The sequence below is a fragment of the Papaver somniferum genome, chromosome 6 (genome assembly GCF_003573695.1).
Source record: "Papaver somniferum cultivar HN1 chromosome 6, ASM357369v1, whole genome shotgun sequence".
Classification (NCBI taxonomy): Eukaryota; Viridiplantae; Streptophyta; class Magnoliopsida; order Ranunculales; family Papaveraceae; genus Papaver; species Papaver somniferum.
Window position 1 is genome coordinate 172,272,618 of NC_039363.1, and position 21,742 is coordinate 172,294,359.

General features: G+C 38.5%; 2 long non-coding RNA genes across 2 annotated transcripts; both read right to left on the reverse strand.

Annotated features, from left to right (window-relative positions):
- Positions 1-560: 560 nt before the first annotated feature.
- Positions 561-1,898, reverse strand: LOC113286429. Its single transcript, XR_003329296.1, has 4 exons — positions 1,843-1,898; positions 1,326-1,756; positions 1,111-1,243; positions 561-952 (listed from the first exon to the last, which is right to left on the reverse strand). It is a non-coding gene; the product is annotated as an uncharacterized LOC113286429 (long non-coding RNA).
- An 89-nt stretch (positions 1,899-1,987) lies between these two features.
- LOC113286430 lies at positions 1,988-3,597 on the reverse strand. The gene is made up of 3 exons (XR_003329297.1): positions 3,418-3,597; positions 3,217-3,276; positions 1,988-2,335 (listed from the first exon to the last, which is right to left on the reverse strand). It is a non-coding gene; the product is annotated as an uncharacterized LOC113286430 (long non-coding RNA).
- Positions 3,598-21,742: the final 18,145 nt, after the last annotated feature.

The following is a 21,742-nucleotide window of genomic DNA, read 5'->3' on the forward strand; positions in this document are numbered from 1 at the left end:
ATTACCAAGTAAAAAAAAAAAAGCATTATTAGTTTCATTAGATATAAGAAGTCAAAGAAAGTTTCGAGTGTAGAATTGTACTCTCTCCGTCCCTAATTAAATGACCTGGTTAACATTTACTAGTAAATTTTACATATTTCTTATAATAATACTAATCTATTACTCCACTTATTTATGGTATAGCCTAGGTCATCTAATTAGGGAAGGAGGTATTATAAGATCTCATTATTTCATTTGATATAATGTGGCCTACTCTTGGAGAAGTAATTAAACATTACTATCCATTTCCTGGGATGCACATATTCAGTAGATAAACTCCACTACACACCAAAAGGGGTTACAGTTTAACTCATTGGGTCCAAGTGGAGACTTGCAACAACTAGAATGCACTGGACTCTGGAGACTACATGCTTTACTCTGCAAAGTTTATATTTGAGTCAACCTTCATCAGTAAACTTCTGAAGAGTACCAAACGAATCACTAAAGGTTATGATGTTTGAATATCTCTGCCCCCCAAATAAACAATGACATAAACCCTAACCAGGGGTCCTGCATTTTGATAATAGCATCACTAATACAAACCTGAAACCAGAGAACTAAAGTGCTAACGCAACAACTGGCAGTATCAACTGACGGAAATAAGAAAGAAAAGGATATTGTCATACAAACCCCAATTGATTTAAAGGTGCCTCAGTGCATGTTCACATTAACAATACCCATCATGTTTCTAGAAACTAATTTCCAAACATTTCAATGCAACCTAAAAAGATATAGATTATCCGCAAGAAGTATAAGGCTAATAATTAAAGCAATAACAGTCTTCTAAATTCTAACAAGCACCTTCTTAGATAAGTAACAGACTAAGCATAGAACCCTCCTTAACTTGAAGTCGATGAAGAATCAATTGCAAGCGTCGCAGTTTCACTAGCATCATTGCTTTACGAATATTTGTCTTTCATAAGTTATGCAAAAGAGAAAGAACAACAGTCAGCAAACAGTTGATGAGAAAGATGCAACCACAAGTTATACGAAATACTTACTATATATGTAAATGAAGAAGAAAAATAGATCAAACATACAACAGATTTCACAAGAGAATTTGAAAAGTACCTAGACTGGGCTATCTCACCAAAGTTATACTTCGTCATTTTAAGAGGACCTAGATTTTGGAATCTCTCCTCAGCTAAATGGCGGCTTTGAAGATCCCCAATTGGCTCTTCCTCCTCTTCTTGAACTACATACACTACAATAAACAAACTTTGTTAACTAGAACTTGAATCCAAATTATTTGAGAGATAAGGAATATTGTCACACAGATACAATACCAGTTGATAGTCCTCCAATGCTATTATTATCCTCTGGCTTTTTTTTAATCTCTGAATATGTTGAGGCCATTTTGGTACAAATGTTAACAATATGGGCAACCCTCCCTAAAGGAGTTTTTTTCATCCTCGTCATCTTTCAAATTATCTGCCAAATATTTGTAAATCTTGGCACAAGTTTGTTCTGTTGCTTTGCCCCCAATAGCCCATTTTTCAGGGGTGACTCCAACGGTTACATCCCCTTTATCTATTATTAACTTCACCATTTTAGGACTGCCATCAGAGTCATATTTGCAGATAATAAGCGTGGAGCGTGGGGTCTCTTGACCACGAGCTTCCCTTTTCTTTAATTCTTCTCTACTGATTTTCTGAAGTTCCGTAGAGGTCTGTGCACAAGTAAGGGGTGGGAAGCCTTTGTCTTCACGTTCCAATAACTATTAAAGAAAACAAATCATAATGTCAAGATTATATACACTTCAAATTTTATATATACTCAAAATTACATATATGCATGGTTTACCATCCTTCTCAATTCGGTCCGCGAGTTATAACCCCAGAGGTGTCCCCATCCTTCCACAAAAAACCCATCAAAACAAAAATAACACAAAAACCCCATCAAAACAAAATTTGGTGAAACCAACATTTAAATTTGGAGTTTTTATATCAATTTTTAAAAATTTGGGATTTTTGTATCAATTTTGTTTACGATGGAGTTTTATTGGATCCCAACATTTGAGTGGGGTTTTTGTACCACAAGTTTGATCAACTTGGATTTTTATGACTAGTTTTGTCTCAATTCATCTCTTGCCGTATTAGCAAATTCGTGGCTCCCAGAATTAACCACGATACAATCGTGAACTATGTTTACTTTTTGATGTTGTAGTGGCACACCACGATCATCCACTGCTACTTTCTTAGGTGAACCAACATAAACTGCTCGTGTCACTGCCAACGGCGAATCTATAATCGTGGATCACCACTAAGTTGAATGTACCTATAAATATATCTGTTATCTGCGGTTTGAGAAACAAAAAGGTAAAAAACAATCAGATACACGTTTTACTGTCGAGATGAATAAAACAGAAGCATTGGATATTACTAAGACCGGAGACGGTAAAGCTCATATCAAGTGTTTACCCCAGCCTTGCATATGCAAATACAAAAGGCAGCACCTTCGAAATCGAAAGCTCATGAAACCCCACTCGAGACCTCTATCTTTCTTATGAAACCCAACAACACCTCAAAGCTCAAAAAAAACTCCCTAGTGAAGGTGATCCCGCCGAGAAACCCATCTATAGCCCAGAGAAATGCTATGCAACTTTGTCTCCCAGATGAGAAATGTTTCATCTCTATCCAGACTGTCCTAAACAGAGAAAAGGGGACTGCTGTCCTAATAGTTACTAATTCTAATGACATCATTTCAGAAAGTGCAGGAGTCCTCAGCAACACAAGGAACCCAACCACAGCCCAATCAGTAGGGGTTGTCGCAGCTCTCATGATTGCAAGGAAAAGGCAAAAGAAGGAGCTCCATATTACGGTAGAAGACAACAAAGTTAGAAGCCATCTCATCAGACAGCTGCAGAAGAAAGATCAACACTCTGGAAATCTTATTTTCAACTCTATCAAAAACTTAATTATGTATTTTACTTTGATAATTTGTAAACGTGCTAATAGGCCACTCAGGCAAGTATTACCTATCAGTGCTCAAAAAACTCTCATGACTTGGGAGCAAATTGGCACTCTATGATGCCTGGAAACTCTAATATGTCGGTTTGTAATGTTAAGTGGGAGGCTTTACCCCTAACTTAGCTTTTGTTCTATTAAAGCTGCTTTTCAGGAAAAAAAAAAAGAACCAAGCTGACTTCTAGTATGATCAAGAAGTCTTACTACTTACATGGGCTCCAGATCCATCTTTTAATGTTGACAAACTCATTGCTCTTGATCTTGATCTTGTCTAAAAAGAAAGCAAAAATCATAATCCAGTTAGAATCAACAACATTTAGATCTAGAAACTACTTTACTGAGAGTGAAGGAGAAAGGATTGTTGAGAAGAAAAAAATGTTTTTAACTCACTCAACTAAAAAAAATCTCTCACCTCTTTTCTTTTCTTGGTACTACTAAAGTGATGAGTGATGAAGGAGAACGATTCTTGGTTTTTGGTTTAGTGAGAACCAGGACTCTTGTACGGAAGAAAAGAAAACACATCAATGATCTTATGGTGTTGACCCACCTACTTGCTGAAGCATACTAGACGCAAGTATTCAGCTGCTTTCCATACGCTATATCTGTAATAATTGAACACCGGATGCCTACAGGTAATAACTTCACATAGTCTTTGCGAGACTGAAAAGTACTCCTTGAACAATCTGTTTTGACTCAATAATAACCTCTTATTTTTGCAACAAAACAAGAAAACGTACCCTTTGCCAAGTCTTTGGTCTCATCACTAGTTCACTTCACTGTCACTTATCAATGGATCGTCATTTAATTTCTCAGGATTGATAATAGGGGTACGAAAAATTGTTTGGGGGTTGTTCCAACCCAAAGGCAAGGGATGGTGTATTTTGGTACACCCCCTAGTAATTAGGTACCCCTATTAGCAACTTTGTATCTTCTTATCCGTTGATCCAGTATGATCATAGTTAGGACTATACATTATGCGGTGAACCAGAAATTGTAATCAAACCGAATCATCTTAACCCTCAAACAGAACTGAAGTAAGCGAATATTGTCAGATTAAATTTTTTAAAAATCGAGAAATCGTGGTTCGGTTCTTGTTTTACAAGGCTGAATTGAGACCCTGGAAAATAATTGGGGCCTCCCATTAGAGGACAAAAAAGTCATTCAATCCTAATTTAGGTCACCCCTTATCCACATATTATGATAATGCCTAATATACCCCTTATTTAATTAGTGGTAATCTCACTTAATTAATGTCAAAATTTTAAATCAAATCAAAATCAAATCTTTTTTTTTTTCGAATTTTATATTTGCAAAAAAAAAATTCTGCGCAAATTTGAATGGAAAGTCGTCATGAGATTTTCAAAAAAAATAACGATCTTCAAGAGTCGTCCTTGTTTCAGTGACGACTCTAAACAGTCGTTATTATTTAAAAATGACCTTCAAGAGTCGTCATTGTAGTGACGACTCTAGACAGTCGTTAATGTTCAACTACGCATACGACGACCCTTGAATATATTGTGCCATTAATGAATCTTTAAAGAAGATAACGATTCTTTTATAAGCAATAACGACTGTTTAGAGTCGTCACTGAAACAATGACGACTCATGAGGGTCGTTATTTAAAAAAAATGATCATGACGACTTTTCGTACAAATTTGAGCAGAATTTTTTTTTTTTTTTGCCAACATAAAATTCGAAAAAAAAAATCGATTTTGATTCTAAAGTTTTCATTTTGATTTTAAAATTTTGATTAATTTTTTTTTTTAAATAAGGGGTAAAACAGTATTTCCACTTTATTATTGATACACACCTAAAATTTTGGGATGCAAACAAAATTGATGAGGCTCCTATTATTTTCCAGGGCCCCCAATTAAGCCTTGTTGTCTTGCTCCAAAATCGAGCTGAAATCATCAATTTAAATGACTAATAAGGATCGGATTATAATCAATTTAGCTTATGAGGATAAATACAACACAAATCATATTTTAGATGTCACATCAAATAAATATGATAGATATTTTATCAAATAAATAGTGTGATGTTAAAAGGAGAGAAAAAATGAATATGAGGAGGGATATTTGAAAAGAGGGAAGGATTGACTATCTAAATATTTGATTAAACATCCAACATCTTCTTGAATCTAACTAGTTAAGTTGACTAAAAAATTTGAGAAGTCTGCAATTTTTTTCTCCAAACACCTATATTCTAGACATTGCAGAGTTTTTCTTAGAAGGTTAAAAATGATGTGCATGTCCTTGGGTGAAAAAATATCTGGGGATGCCCCTCTTCCTCAACAAGCGTAGAACAACATCTTTCTCTGGTCATATTGAGGGTATGAAGACAAGACTCGTTAAATGGGATGACAAGTTCATGAATCAATCAAGCAGAACCATAATGGTTAAAAGTGTCTTAAATGCAATGTCTTCACATCAAATAAGAATATTTAAGATACCTAAAGCAATCATCAAGAAGTTGCATAAAGTTCAAAAGAGATTTTGGTGGAAGAAGCAGGAAGGAAAAGATGTTTACTTAACTTCATGTTCAAATGGCAGTTGTCATAAATTAAGTGGTTTGGGATCTCGAGACTTGGAGCTAATGTTTTAATCAAGCTTCATTAGCAAAGGTAACTCGGTGTCTATACAACAATTCTATGCAAATGTGGGTAAAAGCAATAAAAGAACGATACTAACCGTCAGTTTTACATGCAGAAAAAAAGACAAACACAACTTGGGCCTGACAAACCATTTATGGAGTCTGAATGACGATGGTACCCAGTATACAACTTGTCCCTGAAAAATATCTTACTTCTTTTTTCTAAGAGATCGTGATATTGTCTACTAATCAATGATACCGTTGAATCTATATCACCATCTGAATCTCCTGCAATCAATTCATTTTGAATTATCTGCCAACCTAGTTTCGTATAAAGCCTTAGGATTTCTTTCAACTTTAAAAGCAATACCATTGGGAAGATTAGATTGGTACTCATGATGTATATATTTATCCCTTTTTGTTGGCATTTAACTCATCTTTTGTGCAGTAATTCTACATTTTATCCCATATTCTGTATTTTCATTGTTTTCAAGAATAAATATTTTTCTTACTTAATTTTGCATTTTTAGGTAATAAATAAAGTTTGGATGAATAGCAGAGCGGAAAAGAGCAGAAAAGTAGTGAAAAGCCGGGAGGAATTACACAAGGAAGCCGCGAAGAATGTTGTGCACAAGACCAAAAGGGTAGAAATGGGCTCAAGAAGGAAGAATTGTTCTTAAAGAAGATATGGGCTTGGCATACCCAAGGCCCAAAATCCTTACCCAAACCCATTTTCTATATCCATACCCGCCTCCATTCTCAGCCGTTAGATCGGATTCATCTCATCATCCAACGGTCGCTCCATCATCGTGCATCGAAGTCTGAAGCTCCTGCCAAACACTACAGCACCTAACTCCATCCGGAACCGTCAGTTTCGTTGTATCTCGTAATCTAACAGTCGCTCAAGATTTATCCCCATCTCGCCGTTAGATCATCCATTAACTACACATCCCACGGCCCATCTCGCGAAACATCATCTCTTGATGCACCCGCCTCACACCAGAACATCCCATACCCTAAAAACCATCGAGAACTACGCATTACATTTCTCTTCTTCTCTTTCTTTTTCTTCCTTGTCCCCCGACCGTGTGCAGAGAGCTCTGCAACCACCTCTCCCTGCCACCACCATCACTACCGGTCTTTGCCACCGCCGCCTGCGCCACCCTCACCACAGACACCATAAACCCATTCCCTAGTTGCCTCTCTTTCTCGTTCTTAGCACCCCCACACACTAGGTGCTATAATCAAGAGAGAGATAAAACTAGGGTTTCACCACAGTCGACAGAGGAGACCAAAAGAAGGGGTTGCTCGAAGAGACAGAAGCAGAGGGGAGATGGGTTCGACAGAGGAGACAATTTCAAGGTAAGGGTTAACTTTTCACAGACCCTAATTTTGTCTGTAATTTGGGAATTGGGTGTAAGAACCCTAAAATGTAAATTGGGTATAAAAAGGGGACTGTGGTGTGTGTAATTTTCATGCTGGAATAGCCAGTGTCACCCAAGAGGACTGGACTAGCCAATGCCTCAAGGGTCATAATTTCTGTTAATGTTTTAGTTCAATTTGATGCTTTGTTTTATGTTCATGTTCCACTTGCAATTTCAATTACTCTTTATGTTTATCATGTCATCAATTACTGTCAACATGTTCTAGATCATCAGTTGGGGCTTAGATGAAGCCTGAAGACCTTGTTGGGTAGCAAAATCTTAGTGAACACTCTTGTAGGTATAACTGAATTAGGATGTTAGTGTTCTTGGTGATCGAAGTCACCTGTGATTGAGTGTGCTGTAAGAAGACACTCAATGCTAGGGGTGAACTAGAGAATTTAGGGACTTAACCATCCACATTTAACTGAAGTAGGGAAGTAATGAAGTTTAGGGATCAAACATCACCTGTGATTGAGTGTGCCTTAAACAGACACTCAATCTAGGGGTAATGCTAGTGAATTAAGCTAATTATCTTCCACTAATGCAGCCCTGGACCATAGGCAGGCTTGAACCTTAACCTAGGTCCATTAGGGACAAGATTTTAGTTCACAAGTAACACACTGCCTAGATAGGTTAGATGGTGGAATCAAATCCCTAGTGTTCTTTAGTATTTTACCTCATCTTTGTTTACTTCTCTTCACTGCCTTTGGTTATTTGCTCACTGTCCCTGCCCTTGGCTCACTGCCTTGGTCTTTCTCTTTGCTTCATTTTTATTGCCTCTGTAAATACCATTTTCACTGCCCCTGTAAACACCATCTTATTCATGTTTCATTGCTTTACTCCATTTGTTATGTAACTCACTGTCAAGGGAAACCACAAGCCCAGATCACTTTACTAAGCCCAGTACATTTCCAAAGGATCTAAAGGGTACTCAAAGCCCATTGACCACTCAAAAGCCCAACAACAAATTAGAACCCAAAATAGCTAGAAACTCCAAACACACCCAGTCTCTGTGGATCGACCCGTACTTGCACGAGCTACAACCGACGACCGTGCACTTGCGGTATTACTGTAGGCCCGTTTTATTACGCTTAATTTTACACTTCTCCGGGCCCACCAAGTTTTTGGCGCCGCTGCCGGGGATTGGTGCTGTTTTTCTTGTAGTTTTATTAGCTATTTTTGCATTTCACTGCATAGCATTGCATCTGCATCTGTTTCACTTCATTTGCTGTTGGACCTGCTGTTCTGAACCAGTTTTTCCTCTGCTGGGACGCCACCAAGGAAAAGAACCAAAACCTAACTGGGTTTTTGCAACAATATCAGAGCAGCTGGGCTGTGTAAAAAGGTAAGCCTAAACCCATTAAGAGAACCCAACCTGTGGGCTTCCAATTTTTAATTGTGGGCTTGTAATAATTAACCCAATTTTTGGGCTTTTTATTTTCTGTTGGGTTTGTAATTAATTTTTGTGGGCTTGTTTGTTTAATTTGTGGGCTTGTTTAAATTCTTTCATTGGACTTGTATTTTGGACTCTGGGTTTAAACCCAGCTGAGCTTGTAACCGATTGTGGGCTTGTTTCCACTCAAGAGTGGACCTCGAAACCAAAGTTTTAAAACAAACGTCGGGCCTTAACCAACTGGGCCAAATTAAACTTTCAAAATTAAAACTTAGTGTTCCGTGGGCCGCAGCCTTCCTCCCATTCCATTAGAGGACCAACAGTGGGCTTGCTCCCAATTTCAAAAACCAAAAATTTCTCCCATAAAAACCAAAGTTTTCCAAATGTTTCCCTAAAAAACCAAAATTTTTCTTTTTCCCATCAAAGCCAAATGTCTCCCGACAAAACCAAATTTTTCCCAAAAAAGTCCAATCCCATTAAAAACCAAATTTTCTTGTAGATAATGTGTTAGTTAAAATTCCTTTTGTTATATTTTGCTAATATGATCTCGGCTGAAATATGTTGGATTTTTTTCCCTTGAATAACGGAGTTTTAATCGAGCTTTCGCCGAAATCGGGTATTCTCTCTCCTTTTACTCTACTCAGCATGTCCCTTTCCATATGTTGCATTTTAATTCTTTCCATATTTTGAAACATTGAGGACAATGTTTAGTTTAGGTTTGGGGGTATAGAGTACCATGATAATATGCTATAATTGAAAACAAAACTCCATCTTTTGAAAAAATCGAAAAAATTCATAAAAAATAAAAAATGAAAAAAAAATTAAAAAATGAAAAATCATAAAAAATGGAGCTCATTTACCTTGAAATGTTGACTCTTGTGCAAATATGTATTTTTATTAGGAGTCTTAGTCTAGATATTTAGGCACCCTGATTCTAGCACAATTCACATAGTGATAAGAAATTTGCACGCGCACGATCTACCAATACATGTTTGGCCTCGATCTTCAAGGTGTTTGATAGGAAGTTACGATTGCCAATCACTTTAGAATACTGAACGAAACTTGACTAGCTTGTTCTTTGGTTGGTTGGGATAGAAGGTGGAGGTTACATTAAGAAAGACAACCATCGAATTTAACTGGTGCATCAAAAAGGGCTACCTCTTGCAAAGTGTCCATGTAATCTTTTGTTTCCTTTTGTATATGTATCAAAAGTGTTTCTTCAAAAAAAAAAAACGATGTATATATTCAGAAAAAAAAAAAAAAAAAAAAAAAAAATAATATAATATCAGAAAAATACAAAAAAAAAATCAAGTATTTATCAATTCCATTCTCTCTTGTTCCAAAAATAAAGAGTAGTCAATGTAATAAGAGTCATGTAAAGAGTCATTTTGTTGTTTCATTGTAATAAGCAAGGAGGGTGTATGCCATTGATGTACAACGCGAGTAATTGTGAAATACCTCCAACTCATTCACAATTCTCGTAAAGTCCGGACAGCTAGCTAGATTTCGACCTTGGTTTCTTAGCCTGAGAAACTATCTCTTGGTGATTAGTAGTCATAACATCCGATATTTCTTTACACATGTGTAGATACACTTTACACACTCTTATCACATGTTTTTTTTGTTATCAGTGCTAGGATTGTGCCTTCGATAGCTAGATTGACATCTCCATTTTGCTGTGAGCTTAACTGACTTGCAATCACATTTGATGGATCTGAGCTCATATTTTGTCCTTAGGTTTTGTAGTACACCTCTGGTAAACCTTCACGAGACTTCACTCGTCCACTAGGGACATTTAGTGGTTTAAAAGGCTTTAGTGCATACGCTAAATGCATTCGAGAGACCAGCGACAGTGGTATAGGTAGGATTTCCTTAGTTTTGTTTTACTTGAGGACAAGTAAAATCAGGTTTTGGGGTATTTGATGAGTGCCAAATATGTAATATTTATCCCTTTTTGTTGGCATTTAACTCATCTTTTGTGCAGTACTTCTACATTTTATCCCATATTCTGTATTTTCATTGTTTTCAAGAATAATATTTTTCTTACTTACTATTTTGCATTTTTAGGTAATAAATAAAGTTTGGATGAATAGCAGAGCGGAAAAGAGCAGAAAAGTAGTGAAAAGCCGGGAGGAATTACACAAGGAGCCGCGAAGAATGTTGTGCCACAAGACCAAAAGGGTAGAAATGGGCTCAAGAAGGAAGAATTGTTCTTAAAGAAGATATGGGCTTGCATACCCAGGCCCAAAATCCTTACCCAAACCCATTTCTATATCCCATACCCGCCTCCATTCTCAGCCGTTAGATCGGATCATCTCATTCATCCAACGGTCGCTCCATCATCTGCATCGAAGTCTGAAGCTCCTGCCAAACACTACAGCACCTAACTCCATCCGGAACCCGTCAGTTTCGTTGTATCTCGTAATCTAACAGTCGCTCAAGATTTATCCCCATCTCGCCGTTAGATCATCCATTAACTACACATCCCACGGCCCATCTCGCGAAACATCATCTCTTGATGCACCCGCCTCCACCAGAACATCCCATACCCTAAAAACCATCGAGAACTACGCATTACATTTCTCTTCTCTCTTTCTTTTTTCTTCCTTGTCCCCGACCGTGTGCAGAGAGCTCTGCAACCACCTCTCCCTGCCACCACCATCACTACCGGTCTTTGCCACCGCCGCCTGCGCCACCCTCACCAAGACACCCATAAACCCATTCCCTAGTTGCCTCTCTTTCTCGTTCTTAGCACCCCCACACACTAGGTGCTATAATCAAGAGAGAGATAAAACTAGGGTTTCACCACAGTCGACAGAGGAGACCAAAAGAAGGGGTTGCTCGAAGAGACAGAAGCAGAGGGGAGATGGGTTCGACAGAGGAGACAATTTCAAGGTAAGGGTTAACTTTCACAGACCCTAATTTTGTCTGTAATTTGGGAATTGGGTGTAAGAACCCTAAAATGTAAATTGGGTATAAAAAGGGGACTGTGGTGTGTGTAATTTTCATGCTGGAATAGCCAGTGTCACCCAAGAGGACTGGACTAGCCAATGCCTCAGGGTCATAATTTCTGTTAATGTTTTAGTTCAATTTGATGCTTTGTTTTATGTTCATGTTCCACTTGCAATTTCAATTACTCTTTATGTTTATCATGTCATCAATTACTGTCAACATGTTCTAGATCATCAGTTGGGGATTAGATGAAGCCTGAAGACCTTGGGTAGCAAAATCTTAGTGAACACTCTTGTAGGTATAACTGAATTAGGATGTTAGTGTTCTTGGTGATCGAAGTCACCTGTGATTGAGTGTGCTGTAAGAAGACACTCAATGCTAGGGTTGAACTAGAGAATTTAGGGACTTAACCATCCACATTTAACTGAATAGGGAAGTAATGAAGTTTAGGGATCAAACATCACCTGTTGATTGAGTGTGCCTTAAACAGACACTCAATGCTAGGGGTAATGCTAGTGAATTAAGCTAATTATCTTCCACTAATGCAGCCCTGGACCATAGGCAGGCTTGAACCTTAACCTAGGTCCATTAGGGACAAGATTTTAGTTCACAAGTAACCACTGCCTAGATAGGTTAGATGGTGGAATCAAATCCCTAGTGTTCTTTAGTATTTTACCTCATCTTTGTTTACTTCTCTTTCACTGCCTTTGGTTATTTGCTCACTGTCCCTGCCCTTGGCTCACTGCCTTGGTCTTCTCTTTGCTGCTTCATTTTTATTGCCTCTGTAAATACCATTTTCACTGCCCCTGTAAACACCATCTTATTCATGTTTCATTGCTTTACTCCATTTTTATGTAACTCACTGTCAAGGGAAACCACAAGCCCAGATCACTTTACTAAGCCCAGTACATTTCCAAAGGATCTAAAGGGTACTCAAAGCCATTGACCACTCAAAGCCCAACAACAATTAGAACCCAAAATAGCTAGAAACTCCAAACCACCCAGTCTCTGTGGATCGACCCGTACTTGCACGAGCTACAACCGACGACCGTGCACTTCGGTATTACTGTAGGCCCGTTTTATTACGCTTAATTTTACAACTTCTCCGGGCCCACCAAGTTTTTGGCGCCGCTGCCGGGGATTGGTGCTGTGTTTTTCTTGTAGTTTTATTAGCTATTTTTGCATTTCACTGCATAGCATTTGCATCTGCATCTGTTTCACTTCATTTGCTGTTGGACCTGCTGTTCTGAACCAGTTTTTCCTCTGCTGGGACGCCACCAAGGAAAAGAACCAAAACCTAACTGGGTTTTTGCAACAATAGAGAGCAGCTGGGCTGTGCTAAAAGGTAAGCCTAAACCCATTAAGAGAACCCAACCTGTGGGCTTCCAATTTTTAATTATGGGCTTGTATAATTAACCCAATTTTGGGCTTTTTATTTTCTGTTGGGTTTGTAATTAATTTTTGTGGGCTTGTTTGTTTAATTTGTGGGCTTGTTTAAATTCTTTCATTGGACTTGTATTTTGGACTCTGGGTTTAAACCCAGCTGAGCTTGTAACCGATTGTGGGCTTGTTTCCACTCAAGAGTGGACCTCGAAACCAAAGTTTTAAAACAAACGTCGGGCCTTAACCAACTGGGCCAAATTAAACTTCAAAATTAAAACTTAGTGTTCCGTGGGCCGCAGCCTTCCTCCCATTCCATTAGAGGACCAACAGTGGGCTTGCTCCCAATTTCAAAAACCAAAAAATTTCTCCCATAAAAACCAAAGTTTTCCAAATGTTTCCCTAAAAAACCAAAATTTTTCTTTTTCCCATCAAAGCCAAATGTCTCCCGACAAAACCAAATTTTTCCCAAAAAAGTCCAATCCCATTAAAACCAAATTTTCTTGTAGATATGTGTTAGTTAAAATTCCTTTTGTATATATTTGCTATATGATCTCGGCTGAAATATGTTGGATTTTTTTCCCTTGAATAACGGAGTTTTAATCGAGCTTTCGCCGAAATCGGGTATTCTCTCTCCTTTACTACTCAGCATGTCCCTTTCCATATGTTGCATTTTAATTCTTTCCATATTTTGAAACATTGAGGACAATGTTTAGTTTAGGTTTGGGGGTATAGAGTAGATACCATGATAATATGCTATAATTGAAAACAAAACTCCATCTTTTTGAAAAAAATCGAAAAAATTCATAAAAAATAAAAAATGAAAAAAAAAATAAAAAAATGAAAATCATAAAAATGGAGCTCATTTACCTTGAAATGTTGACTCTTGTGCAAATATGTATTTTATTAGGAGTCTTAGTCTAGATATTTAGGCACCCTGATTCTAGCACAATTCACATAGTGATAAGAAATTTGCACGCGCACGATCTACCAATACATGTTTGGCCTCGATCTTCAAGGTGTTTGATAGGAAGTTACGATTGCCAATCACTTTAGAATACTGAACGAAACTTGACTAGCTTGTTCTTTGGTTGGTTGGGATAGAAGGTGGAGGTTACATTAAGAAAGACAACCATCGAATTTAACTGGGTGCATCAAAAAGGGCTACCTCTTGCAAAGTGTCATGTAATCTTTTGTTTCCTTTTGTATATGTATCAAAAGTGTTTCTTCAAAAAAAAAAAAAACGATGTATATATTCAGAAAAAAGAAAAAAAAAAAAGAAAAAAAAAAATAATATATCAGAAAAATACAAAAAAAAAATCAAGTATTTATCAATTCCATTCTCTCTTGTTCCAAAAATAAAAGAGAGTAGTCAATGTAAATAAGAGTCATGTAAAGAGTCATTTTGTTGTTTCATTGTAATAAGCAAGGAGGGTGTATGCCATTGATGTACAACGCGAGTAATTGTGAAATACCTCCAACTCATTCACAATTCTCGTAAAGTCCGGACAGCTAGCTAGATTTCGACCTTGGTTCTTAGCCTGAGAAACTATCTCTTGGTGATTAGTAGTCATAACATCCGATATTTCTTTACACATGTGTAGATACACTTTACACTCTTATCACATGTTTTTTTTTGTTATCAGTGCTAGGATTGTGCCTTCGATAGCTAGATTGACATCTCCATTTTGCTGTGAGCTTAACTGACTTGCACATGTCACATTTGATGGAATCTGAGCTCATATTTTGTCCTTAGGTTTTGTAGGTACACCTCTGGTAAACCTTCACGAGACTTCAACTCGTCCACTAGGGACACTTAGTGGTTTAAAAGGCTTAGTGCATACGCTAAATGCATTCGAGAGACCAGCGACAGTGGTATAGGTAGGATTTCCTTAGTTTTGTTTTACTTGAGGACAAGTAAAATTCAGGTTTGGGGGTATTTGATGAGTGCCAAATAATGTATATATTTATCCCTTTTTGTTGGCATTTAACTCATCTTTTGTGCAGTAATTCTACATTTTATCCCATATTCTGTATTTTCATTGTTTTCAAGAATAAATATTTTTCTTACTTAATTTGCATTTTTAGGTAATAAATAAAGTTTGGATGAATAACAGAGCGGAAAAGAGCAGAAAAGTAGTGAAAAGCCGGGAGGAATTACACAAGGAAGCCGCGAAGAATGTTGTGCACAAGACCAAAAGGGTAGAAATGGGCTCAAGAAGGAAGAATTGTTCTTAAAGAAGATATGGGCTTGGCATACCCAAGGCCCAAAATCCTTACCCAAACCCATTTTCTATATCCATACCCCCTCCATTCTCAGCCGTTAGATCGGATTCATCTCATCATCCAACGGTCGCTCATCATCGTGCATCGAAGTCTGAAGCTCCTGCCAAACACTACAGCACCTAACTCCATCCGGAACCGTCAGTTTCGTTGTATCTCGTAATCTAACAGTCGCTCAAGATTTATCCCCATCTCGCCGTTAGATCATCCATTAACTACACATCCCACGGCCCATCTCGCGAAACATCATCTCTTGATGCACCCGCCTCACACCAGAACATCCCATACCCTAAAAACCATCGAGAACTACGCATTACATTTCTCTTTCTCTCTTTCTTTTTCTTCCTTGTCCCCCGACCGTGTGCAGAGAGCTCTGCAACCACCTCTCCCTGCCACCACCATCACTACCGGTCTTTGCCACCGCCGCCTGCGCCACCCTCACCACAGACACCATAAACCCATTCCCTAGTTGCCTCTCTTTCTCGTTCTTAGCACCCCCACACACTAGGTGCTATAATCAAGAGAGAGATAAAACTAGGGTTTCACCACAGTCGACAGAGAGACCAAAAGAAGGGGTTGCTCGAAGAGACAGAAGCAGAGGGGAGATGGGTTCGACAGAGGAGACAATTTCAAGGTAAGGGTTAACTTTTCACAGACCCTAATTTTGTCTGTAATTTGGGAATTGGGTGTAAGAACCCTAAAATGTAAATTGGGTATAAAAAGGGGACTGTGGTGTGTGTAATTTTCATGCTGGAATAGCCAGTGTCACCCAAGAGGACTGGACTAGCCAATGCCTCAAGGGTCATAATTTCTGTTAATGTTTTAGTTCAATTTGATGCTTTGTTTTATGTTCATGTTCCACTTGCAATTTCAATTACTCTTTATGTTTATCATGTCATCAATTACTGTCAACATGTTCTAGATCATCAGTTGGGGCTTAGATGAAGCCTGAAGACCTTGTTGGGTAGCAAAATCTTAGTGAACACTCTTGTAGGTATAACTGAATTAGGATGTTAGTGTTCTTGGTGATCGAAGTCACCTGTGATTGAGTGTGCTGTAAGAAGACACTCAATGCTAGGGTTGAACTAGAGAATTTAGGGACTTAACCATCCACATTTAACTGAAGTAGGGAAGTAATGAAGTTTAGGGATCAAACATCACCTGTGATTGAGTGTGCCTTAAATAGACACTCAATGCTAGGGGTAATGCTAGTGAATTAAGCTAATTATCTTCCACTAATGCAGCCCTGGACCATAGGCAGGCTTGAACCTTAACCTAGGTCCATTAGGGACAAGATTTTAGTTCACAAGTAACACTGCCTAGATAGGTTAGATGGTGGAATCAAATCCCTAGTGTTCTTTAGTATTTTACCTCATCTTTGTTTACTTCTCTTTCACTGCCTTTGGTTATTTGCTCACTGTCCCTGCCCTTGGCTCACTGCCTTGGTCTTTCTCTTTGCTTCATTTTTATTGCCTCTGTAAATACCATTTTCACTGCCCCTGTAAACACCATCTTATTCATGTTTCATTGCTTTACTCCATTTGTTATGTAACTCACTGTCAAGGGAAACCACAAGCCCAGATCACTTTACTAAGCCCAGTACATTTCCAAAGGATCTAAAGGGTACTCAAAGCCCATTGACCACTCAAAAGCCCAACAACAAATTAGAACCCAAAATAGCTAGAAACTCCAAACACACCCAGTCTCTGTGGATCGACCCGTACTTGCACGAGCTACAACCGACGACCGTGCACTTGCGGTATTACTGTAGGCCCGTTTTATTACGCTTAATTTTACACTTCGCCGCTGCCGGGCCCAGTTGGGTTTTGGTGGGCCCGGAGAAGTGTAAAATTAAGCGACCGTAGGATGCTGAAATGCTTCGATCTGACGGCTGAAATTCGAGACGGGCTTGTATATAGAAAATGGGTTTGGGTGAGGGTTTTGGGCCTTGGGTATGCCAAGCCCATATCTTCTTTAAGAACAATTCTTCCTTCTTGAGCCCATTTCTACCCTTTTGGTCTTGTGCACAACATTCTTCGCGGCTTCCTTGTGTAATTCCTCCCTGCTTTTCACTACTTTTCTGCTCTTTTCCGCTCTGCTATTCATCCAAACTTTATTTATTACCTAAAAATGCAAAATTAAGTAAGAAAAATATTTATTCTTGAAAACAATGAAAATACAGAATATGGGATAAAATGTAGAATTACTGCACAAAAGATGAGTTAAATGCCAACAAAAAGGGATAAATATATACATTATTTGGCACTCATCACCTAAGCTAACAATGGAGACAGTGAGCAAGACAAAGTAATATGGCATACAAAGTGGCAGAAGTAAAGAACCAAAGCAGCAAGGTAAAGCAAAGCAGCAAAGAAAACAGCTAAGAACCAAGGCTTGGAAGCCAAGGGAAGAGGGAGATTTTGTGCACTGTTTTCAGTGCACAGAGACTACAAATTGCAAGACAATAGGCGAGCAACACATCTAAGAAATATAAACTGAATTTGAAGCAAAGCAAGACTGAAAATTGTAAGTGACTGAAGAAAGGAATTGTGGCTAAGCTAATGGCTTAGAATCCACCTTGGTGTCCTAGCCAAACAATGTAGTTCTAGGTTGAAATTAAGACCCTAAGCATACAATTGGAATGGAAAGAAAATCAGCTTGCTCAACTAATGTGCTCCTAGCATTGACTGTCTTTTGACAGTACAATCAATCACAAGCACACAGATGAGCACTAATCTCTCCCATTGCACAAGAAAAACAAGCATTAAGGCTCTAACCTAGCAATTCATCATCCAACAATGCACAAGGCTTCATCTGAGCCTTAGCTGCAGTAATTAGCTCATGAAAAACATGTTAACAATCAACATTCATCACATATGCTAATTGAAACATAATACACACAACAATCAACTGTTAACTGCATAAGAAGACTGAAATTGGAATTGCATAATATTTGGTTTAATTCTCTACTGGCTAGTCCAGAGATCATCCCCCTCTACCCCTCTACATCACCCCCTATTTATATCACCAAATACCCAATTTTTCCGAAACCCTAGAATTGAAATTAGGGTTTTCAATTCCGAAATTTACTCACCAAAACTTTGAATTGACGTCGCCCCATGTCTTCTCTGCCTCTCTCGGTTCTTCTCCTGCTCCCAATCGCTACAATTGCTCCCTAATTTGAGGTGTTTTATCAACCCTCACCTAGGTCAGTTGGTGAGAGAGGTTAAAGCGCTTCGAATTAGGGGGATGGGTCGTGTCGGGTAATGATGGAGATGGTGGAGTTGGTGGTAGTTGGTGGTGACAGGAGGATGGATGATGGAAGTAGCAGGTGGAGGTGATGGTGGTGGAATGGTGTTTCTGTTGCAGAGAGGGGGAGAGGAAAAGAAGGTGGAGGTCGATATGGGTTAGGGTAGGGAGCTGTTTGGCTAGGTCATAGGGTTCGAGTATTAGTGTGTTAGGCGGGTGTATCAAGATGGTGTACCGAGCTGAAGCCGCTGGATATGGAGATGGTAGGTGGATCGGACGGCTAAGAAAGAAGCAGCTTGTAGCGACCGTAGGATGTAAAATACAACGAAGTCTACGGTGCGAGATTAGGTTAGGTGTTTAGTGTTTAGCGGAATCATCGGGATTTGATGCACAGGCATAGGAGCGACCGTAGGATGCTGAAATGCTTCGATCTGACGGCTGAAATCCGACGGGCTTGGATATAGAAAATGGGTTTGGGTGAGGGTTTTGGGCCTTGGGTATGCCAAGCCCTATCTTCTTTAAGAACAATTCTTCCTCTTCAAGCCCACTTCTAGCCTTTTGGTCTTGTGCACGACATTCTTCGCGGCTTCCTTGTGTAATTCCTCCCGGCTTTTCACTACTTTTCTTCTCTTTTCGCTCCGCAATTCATCCAAACTTTATTTATTACCTAAAAATGCAAAATTAAGTAAGAAAAATATTTATTCTTGAAAACAATGAAAATACAGAATATGGGATAAAATGTAGAATTAATGCGCAAAAGATGAGTTAAATGCCAACAAAAAGGGATAAATATATACAATATTTGGCACTCATCAAATACCCCCAAACCTGAATTTTACTTGTCCTCAAGTAAAACAAAACTAAGGAAATCCTAACTATACCACTGTCGCTGGTCTCTCGAATGCATTTAGCGTATGCACTAAGCCTTTTAAACCACTAAGTGTCCCTAGTGGACGAGTTGAAGTCTCGTGAAGGTTTGCTTAGAACGTACCTACAAAGTTCTAGGTCAAAATATAAGCTCAGATTCCATCAAATGTGACATGTGCAAAACAGTTTAAGCTCACAGCAAAATGGAGATGTCAATCTAGCTATCGAAGGCACAATCCTAGCACTGATAACAAAAAAAGACATGTGATAAGAGTGTAAAGTGTATCTACACATGTGTAAAGAAAGATCTGAAGTTATGACTACTAATCACCAAGAGATAGTTTCTCAGGCTAAGAACCAAGGTCGAAATCTAGCTAGCTGTCCGGACTTTACGAGAATTGTGAATGAGTTGGAGGTATTTCACAATTACTCGCGTTGTACATCAATGGCATACACCCTCCTTGCTTATTACAATGAAACAACAAAATGACTATTTACATGACTCTTATTTACATTGACTATCTCTTTTATTTTTGGAACAAGAGATGATGGAATTGATAAATACTTGATTTTTTTTTTTTTTTTTTTTTTTTTTTTTTTAAGGAAACACTTTTGATACATATACAAAAGGAAACAAAAATTACATGACACTTTGCAAGAGGTAGCCCTTTTTGATGCACCCAGTTAAATTCGATGGTTGTCTTTCTTAATGTAACCTCCACCTTCTATCCCAACCAACCAAAGAACAAGCTAGTCAAGTTTCGTTCAGTATTCTAAAGTGATTGGCAATCGTAACTTCCTATCAAACACCTTGAAGATCGAGGCCATACATGTATTGGTAGATCGTGCGCGTGCAAATTTCTTATCACTATGTGAATTGTGCTAGAATCAGGGTGCCTAAATATCTAGACTAAGACTCCTAATAATTACATATTTGCACAAGAGTCAACATTTCAAGGTAAATGAGCTCCATTTTTATGATTTTTTTTTTTTTTTTAATTTTTTTGAATTTTTTTTCGATTTTTTCAAAAGAGAAGGAGTTCGTTTTCAATTATAGCATATTATCATGGTATCTACTCTATACCCCCAAACCTAAACTAAACATTGTCCTCAATGTTTCAAAATATGGAAAGAATTATAAAACAATATATGAAGAGGAACATGCTGAGTAGAGTAAAAGGAGAGAGAATACCCGATTGTACGGCGAAAGCTCGATTAAAACTCCGTTATTCAAGGCAAAAATCCATCATATTAGGAGTCACAATGGATGAGCACAATATACAAAAGGAAATTTAACTAACACATTATCTACAAGAAAATTTGGTTTTTAATGGGATTGGACTTTTTGGAAAAATTTGGTTTTGTTGGGAACATTTGGTTTTGATGGGAAAACGAAAATTTTGGTTTTTAGGGAAAGATTTGGAAAACTTTTTGGTTATTTAGGGAAAGAGTGGACCAGTTTAGTCCACATAGACTGGGTCCTCCAGGTTGGTTGTTTCAATGTCGGGTGGAAATGGCTCAAGGAATGGCTTTAATCTCTGCCCGTTGACTTTGAAAACGTTCTTGTTGGAGACATCCTCCAGCTCTACAGCTCCATGAGGAAAAACTGTGCGTACTAGGTACGGACCCTTCCATCTGGAACGCAGTTTTCCTGGAAAAAGATGTAATCGGGAGTCATACAGCAAGACTTTCTGACCAGGAGTGAAGGATTTGCGTAGAATACGCTTGTCATGAAACATCTTCATCTTCTGCTTATATAACTTGGCACTATCATAAGCCTCATTTCTCAATTCTTCCAACTCGTTGAGTTGAAGTTTCCTTTGAATTCCAGCTTCGTCCAGAGAAAAGTTCAGTCTTGATTGCCCAGTAACGATGTTCTAATTCCACAGGTAGATGACGGCTTTCCATACACTAGACGATAGGGGGACATGCCAATTGGTGTCTTATAAGCTGTTCTATAGGCCCACAAAGCATCATTCAATCTCAATGACCAATCTTTCCTGACGGGTTACCGTCTTTCTAGAATGTGCTTAATTTCCCTATTAGACACTTCCACTTGTCCACTGTCTGAGGGTGGTACGGAGTAGCAACCTTGTGAGTTATGCCATACTTGCGTACTAAAACTCAAGTACTTTGCGAAAATGTGAACCGCCGTCACTGATGATAGCTCTAGGGGTACCAAAACGTGAAATATGTTTTCCTTTAGAAATGAAAGTACCACCTTGTGGTCATTTGTTCTGGTTGCTATGGCTTCTACCCACTTAGAAACGTAATCAACTGCGACTAGGATGTACAATCTGTCAGAATGGGAATGGACCCATGAAGTCGATCCCCCAAACATCAAAAATCTCCACAATCAAAATGGGGTTCAATGGCATCATGTTTCTCCTCGAAATGTTCCTAGCTTTTGACAGCGTTCACAAGCAACACAATAATCATGGCAATCCTTGAACAATGATGGCCAATAGAATCCACACTGCAAGATCTTTGCAGCGGTTTTCTTGGCACTGAAATGGCCTCCACATGCTTGGTCATGACAGAAAGATATCACATCTTTCTGTTCAGTGTTGGGGACACATCTCTAATGATTTGGTCTG